This window comes from Coenobita brevimanus, chromosome 55 (genome assembly GCF_032717465.1).
Source record: "Coenobita brevimanus isolate Jiangsu-jjx chromosome 55, ASM3271746v2, whole genome shotgun sequence".
NCBI lineage: Eukaryota > Metazoa > Arthropoda > Malacostraca > Decapoda > Coenobitidae > Coenobita > Coenobita brevimanus.
Genome location: NC_137008.1, coordinates 62,771,644 through 62,779,270, shown reverse-complemented (window position 1 = coordinate 62,779,270; position 7,627 = coordinate 62,771,644).

Here is a 7,627-nt window from a genome sequence, read left to right as displayed (position 1 = left end):
GGGGTCTAGTTATTGGAGTGAGACGAGTGTGTGTGATGCACCCATGATTATAAGGTATATATGGACTAAGAGAGATAATATAACTGGGGCTGTGGAAAGATGGGTGAGGGTGGGGATTAATGAGGAGGAGTGCGTATTTCAAATTTGGTGTATGCAGATGATGCTTTGTTGTGTCTCTTTGCAGAATGGTTCAGAATTTTGCAGCGCGATGTGAAATTAAATGCGTGAAGCTAAATGTAGATGAGAGCTGAGTGATGACTGTCGAGAAAGATGACTGAGCGTGGTTTGAAACACAATGTAGATGAGAGTTAAGTGTTACAGATGACCCTCAGTGTGATGCTGGTAATGAAGGGAAACTTGGCTGGTGAGTGAGTTTCAGTACCATGGTGCGGGTTAAAATAACATACATAAAAACTGATCAGAGAGAACAGAAACGCTGCTCCCAAAATTTGACTTTTACTTGTACGCTTGACCTTTGATTTGCACTAAAAGGGTCACTTCTTCCCATCCCCTCACACGGTTTATTTGCCAAGTTTGATCCTCTTTCACACTTACAGGCCACCTATACAGTCACACTATACAGTCACACACTTATTCAACCACACACTTACACAACCACACACTTATACAACCACACACTTATATAACCACACACTTATACCAATCCACTTATCGGGTCAGGCTTTTATAAGATAACGCCGGGTCTCAACTCTGCCCCTGACCCATGACTTTATCCATTTATCAGTGTGCACCAAAATCCAAACACCTCTGTTTTAATACAAATCCAATCAAGCAGTCCTGAGATATTTTGCTAACATTTATACATCAATACACATATACACAACTACGTAAACAGAAATCGACTCGATCATACACATTCAACATCGATATTACAAGAGGGGAGAGGGAGTAAACAATGAAAATACGCACAGGAAGTGGAAAATACAGTGACTCAGGGAAGAAAGGTGGTTGGCGCTGGACAGATAACAGAGATATGAGTATGAAGGCTGTGGAATTGTTGCATAAAGTTGTATTAGTGCATGCACAGGCGTTTGGGTGTGAGTGTGGAATGAGTGTGAAAGTCAAGAGGAAGAGCAGAGGATATGGCACTGTTGGAGTGTGTGTGTGTGTGTGTGTGTGTGTGTGTGCATAGGGTGAATAGGAAAAAGACCATACTGACTTGTTCATGACGTGGAGTAAGTAAGGCTGTTAATATTAAATTGATAAATGATTATAAGGAAGGGGGTGTGGTCATATGGAGAGAAATTATGGAAGTAAGGTGGTGACGTTAGTCCAGTGATTATGTAGACTAGGTGAGTTTGAAGTCGAATGAAAGTGTAGTAGGCCAAGAGGATGAACGAACATGGCTCATAAATGTGCGAGACATGCCGAGAGAGTAAGGTATGGACGCTGAGGAGGCCTAATTTGACAGTGATCTAGTAGGCTGGATAAAATGTACAGGGAAACACATGACAAGGGTTTCATACTCCATCTTTAACTTGAAAAGCACAGGAATGACAGCATTTAGGTGTATGCGAAGCACTTCTGTCAGGACGGGATACAACACAGTAGAAAGGAGGGGAGCTAGAGGGCGTCATTTCTAGCAAAATTACATGTTTGAAGTCTCCCTGATTAATACCAAATTCCTCAAAAATTATAACCTAGTCCCACTTTTCGGTGAAGTAATTCGTGAAAAGGATGAAGAAGAGAGGGAGTCTTTCTGGAATGATGTTGATGAGTGTCTGCAGAGTTTTGGAGCGAATGTGAATGTGGTAATGATGGGAGATTTGAATGCTAGAGTGGGAAATGTAGCAGTTGAAGGCGTAGTTGGTATGCATGGTGTGCCTGGAAGAAATGAAAATGGGGAACGAATGATAGCGATGTGTGCTGAGCAAGAGATGGTGATTGGGAATACGCTGTTTGAGAAGAAAGATATTTATAAGTATACATGGGTGAGACAGGAGGGTGGAAGGGTTGTTGATAGAGCTTTGATGGACTATGTGGTTGTGTCTAGGAATGTAATAGGAAGATTGTTAGATGTGAGAGTTCTGAGAGGGGAGGGTGGAGGTATGTCTGACCACTACCTGGTGGAGGGAAAGTTAAGAGTAGGTAAGAGATGGGTGAGAGCTAGGAGGGTTAGGTGGCAGGGAGGTTTTGAAAGTCAGTGAGTTGGATAAAAGAGAGAAAAAGATAGAGTATCAGGAGAAATTGAAAGATGAGTGGAACGCAGTGAAAGATCGGGAAAATGGCAGCGTGGAGGAGGAATGGCAGTTGTTTAAGAATGCTGTGGTGGGGCATGCAGAAGAGGTGTGTGGTGTGAGACGTGTGGGTGGTGGTGTAAGAAAAGGAAGTGAATGGTGGTGCAAGGAAGTAAGTATGGCTGTGGCTGAGAAGAGACGTGCATATGAAGTGTGGCTGCAGAGGAAGGATGAGATGTCATATGAAAGGTATAAGGAGAAGAGGAATAGAGCGAGAAGGGCTGTGCGTGATGCTAAAGTGGCAGCAGATGAGGGGTGGGGTAGGCGGCTGACAGAGAATTTTCAACAGAATAAGAAAATGTTTTGGAAGGAGGTGAAAAGGGTGCGAAAGGGAGAGTCTGGGAAGGAAGAACGAGTAAAAGCAGAGGATGGAAGGATGTTAATTGAGATGGATGCAGTAAGGAAGAGATGGGCAGAGTATTTTGAAAGACTGTTAAATGTAGAGGAGGAAAGAGTGGCTGAGATTGGGGCGGATGGAAGGGTGCAAGGAATAAATGTGTTGGGAGAGTTGAATGATTCTTTGATCACGAAGGTGGAAGTGGAGAAGGCAGTAAAGGAGATGAAAACAGGGAAAGCTGCAGGTATGGACGGGTGTGCTGTGGAATGCCTGAAGGGTGGTGGAGTGACTATTGTTGACTGGTTAGTAAGATTGTTGAATGTGTGCTTTGAGAAAGGTATGGTGCCAATTGACTGGGCAAGTGCTTGTGTGGTCCCGTTGTATAAAGGTAAGGGTGATAAGTATGAATGTACTAGCTTTAGGGGTATAAGTCTGTTGAGTGTTGTAGGTAAGGTGTATGGTAGAGTGTTAATTATGAGAGTTAGAGAGGGTACAGAGGGAGTGATTGGTGATGAGCAGTGTGGCTTTAGGAGAGGGAGGGGATGCGTTGATCAGGTGTTTGCTGTGAGACAAGTGTGTGAAAAGTATTTAGCAAAAGGAAAGGATGTGTTTTGGGCATTTATGGATTTAGAGAAAGCGTATGATAGAATTGATAGGGAGGCTTTGTGGACTGTTTTAAGATTGTATGGACTTGATGGTAGGTTACTAAAAGGGGTGAAAAGTTTTTATGTAAATAGTAGAGCGTGTGTAAGAGTGGGAAATGCTGTGAGTGATTGGTTTCCCGTGAGAGTGGGGCTGCGACAGGGATGTGTGATGTCACCTTGGTTGTTTAATATTTACATGGATGGTGTTGTAAGGGAGGTGACTGCAAGAGTTTTAGGTGGAGGTCTGAGTCTGGTGAATGTTGATGGTGGAGAGTGGAATCTGAAGCAGCTGCTGTTTGCAGATGATACTGCACTGGTGACTGATTCAGAGGAGAGATTGAGACAGTTGGTAGAGGAGTTTGGAAGGGTGTGTGAAAGGAGGAAATTGAAAGTAAATGAGAATAAGAGTAAAGTGATGAAGTGTACGAGGTTGATAGATGGTAGGGGGATGAATATAGTTTTGAATGGTGAGTTGCTTGAGGAGGTAGATTGTTTTAAATATCTAGGGTCACATGTTGCTGTGGATGGAAGAATAGATGCAGAAGTGAAGTTTAGAATAAATGAAGTAGGAAAGGTGCTGGGAGGAATGAAAAAAGTGTTTAAATGTCGTTCGCTTAGAATGGATGTAAAGAGAAGGCTGTATGAGGGTGTTGTGGTACCAACTGCGTTATATGGGGCTGAAACATGGAATATGGGTGTAGCAGAGAGGAAAAGTTTGAATGTAATGGAGATGAGGTGTCTGAGGAGTATGTGTGGAGTGACGCGTATGGATCGGGTGCGAAATGATGAAGTGCGAAGGAGAACTGGAGTTGTTCGGGAGATGGCTGATAGAGTTGAGCAGAGGGTGTTGCGATGGTTTGGGCATATGGAGAGAATGGATAATGAACGATTGGTGAAAAAGATAACTAGATCTGATGTGAGAGGTGTAAGGCTGAGAGGAAGACCACGAATAGGATGGATGGACAGTGTGAAGAGAGCGCTGGATGCGAGAGGGATGTCTGTTGAGCAAGGAAGAGTGGCTGTGCGTGACAGAAGTAAATGGAGAGAAATTGTGAATGAATAAGTGATGACGCAGCCCTGAGGGGATATTCTCCCGCATTTGGTCTGATCAGCTAGTCAGGTCAGGTGCGGGTAAGGGGATGGGTCTGTTATGATGTGGCAGGGGTAAACCAGTTTTGCTGTCGGGCCCTGCTGCGGATGTCACTGATTGCATTGCGCAGTTGACCCTTGTGCGGTGTGGTGTGGTGATGATCTGTCCGTTCTCCCCTTTGGGGCTAAGATGCGAATGAATGTGTTTGAATGGATGAGTAAATGGGGAGTGTGTCGTCCTGTCTCGGCTACCTCCCTTTCCTTGGGGGAAGCAGCCTAGGTATATAGATAGATAGAATTCGTGAAAACATTTATACACTTATTGCAGATATTTTAGTAAAAAAAAAAACTTTGTTACAGGTATTCAATGGTCTGCCGGAAATGGGGGGAGAGGCATAAACACCCCACCCCCTACCATATCCGTGTCTATATAAAGGAAAAAATACGTGTACTGTATGTGTAGGTGGTTAGGCACAGGATTCCGAAGTGACGTATTGTAGCCTACGACCTATGTGGCACATTTCACTGAGGATATTGTTGACAGTTTTCCCATTTTGGAATGTTCTAAGTCTGCATTCTGCCTCACCCAATCTTTCGATGGGGGAAAAAAAATGATGATGACATTAAGATGATGGTAAATGCAACTGTAACTTATGCAGTAGTCTGTACAGCCTACGTGATTAAATTAGCTGATGGAATGATATGAGGTTCTTGTATACAACAAACGGTGATTCTTTTAAAAGTTACAATAAATTTCAACTGCAAGAAGCCTTGCGGCTGCAGATGCCGTTATCCCTGCCGCACGAGTAGCTGGAGAGAGGAGACCAGCGATGTGATATGGAACCAGTAATAGTAGTAATACTGATGTAAGATGCAGCAGATAAATTGTAATAATTAACACTCATCTGAAAATCATTAGACGAGGTTTTATTTATTTTATATTAAAATACTTTAGCCACTTCTTCATCAGCAGCCGCCGGGTCACGGCTACCAACCAAACAGAGTAGGTGGTCAATAATGTTTCTAAAGAGCTATGAAAAGTCCTTCATAGTTTCCATTCGTCCAGTGGAAATATTATGTTAAACTTATTAAAAGTGGAGTAATGCAGATTTATTTCTTTAAGGAGTGAAATGTCATGTTGCTTTACAGCTTTATTTTGATTGTATCGGTTGGTACCCGTCAGCTGTTATTCCTAGTGTTTATCCTCTACATCTGAAGGAAAATTGTCAGCCATACTTGAGTTCCATTACTTACTAAGGCTGAAATTGTAATTAATATCTATAAATTTGATAATTCCGAACGGTTGGGCCCAAGTACAGGTACTTATGTGCTTGGTAAACTGCTTGTAAAAAAATAAAATAAGCAGAAGACGAGCGTTGGCGGTAGGAAGTTGGAGCTCAAGTTTGGGTATATTTTTAGGGTTAAATTGCTAGTGTTTGTATTTTCGTAGATTAGTGACATGTTCTGTTAATCATATTTACACAGGTTTAAAAACAGCTGACTATGATCGGGATTTTCAGAATTTGTACATATGAAATTGTAATTTGGATATTTCCAGAAGCAACTTGGAAAAGGGGTCCTTTTCCTATGGATTTACGATATGTTGAAGGTCTGGAACACACTTTCGTGTCATACAGTATTACAGCAGAATCTGGTAAATGTTTACAAATCCATAACCAGATTCTGAATTATTATTTTTTTCTTTTTTAAGGAATTTGACCATGAAATCTGTTATAAATCATGTTTCTGAGTTAAAGACCAGCCGACCCCACCACAGAAACTAGTGTTTTCCATACTAGCTTTTTTTTCTTATTTGTGAAAGTAAATGACCAAAATGAGAAATACAAGCCATTTTAGGCATTAACCAATCAAAGGTAAACATCACACCCTAGACCTGTGTAATTCGAGCTTAGCCAGAACCAATTTCCAGTTTGTGGCCATAGGTGAGATGCACTTGACTGATTTAAAATATGAAAACACGAGACAGGGCGGACAGGCCTACTATCTGATCCTCTGAATGTCTGAAATCAGGATCATAATGCACCATCGACTGCAGAGACATACTGCATATGACCACATACACCACTGAAAAACAAAAACACATTTAGTATATTAAATATAAACAAACCACAACCACAGATGCACATTAAATACACCGATATTGTTTCTTTGAAGTTCGTCATTGTGGCTTTCTAAATATTAGCTCAAAATCTTGGAGAGCTACCATTAGCATATGTGGTATGTTGAAAAGATTATGGTAGGAATTGTTTTATCATTATGTAATTATCAAATGACATCCTTATTGTGTGGAAATAATGAATATTCCAAAGTCAGGACTGAAGAATGTTGCTGTTATGGTTAGGTCAGATCATGTTAACTTGGTTTGGATGTATAGATTTGCTGAAGTTCTGTAAGATATACATGTAACCAAATTTGATTTCCAGAAATTGTTCAGCTTGTTACTCTGATAGGTTGGTTTCTTTAGGAGAAATAAACTTAATATTGTAGTGATTATCACCCAGATTTTGTATATTCCTTTTGAAAAGGTAACCTGATTATAATTGTAATAAGTTTTAAAAGTTGTGGAAAAGAGTAAGTTTGCTGTTACCAGTATAAATTATATATACAGTATAACAGTCTGAGTCTTAGATCCATAAAGAGTGGGTGTAATGCAAGCTAAGCCAAATGACCAGACTCAATAGTTGAAGAAACATTCATCAGTTCTGACCTCAGTATCATTCAGTTATCAGTTGTAATTGCCTCAGAGTGATGATGTGATTTTATTTTTATTACTAACAGACAGTTTTATTGAGTTTAGATAATTGCCCCTGTACCAAGAGGAATAAATAAGAGGCAGTGCTTGACTCCATTAGTTCATACAGTCTCTCTTAAACTGAATAAAATTATCTGTAAATAGTAAAAATAGTATTGAATAATACAGTGCATCATTGAGTTTAAAGCCATAACCTTATTGTCTTGCCTGGTTATGGTACCTGGTAAGACGCTAAGATTAACATACGTTTCCCTAATTATTTTCTGTTGTCTTGAACTCCGCTTAAAGTTACACAATATATGGTGGTTTTTATTACATATTTGTCAGTCTTGACTGGGTCGTTGTCAGTTGTTGCAACCCCAGCCTTATCTGGATACATAGCCTCCCCAGTGAGCCACAGAAAATGGACTTTGCTAGTGAGCAGTAAAGGTTGGGTTGTGCATCCTCTGTTAGGCCTGAGACCCTCTGGTCTCCAGAATTGACACGTTTTGCTGCAAAACAGCCAATAGTTACTGTGCTTTGTCAT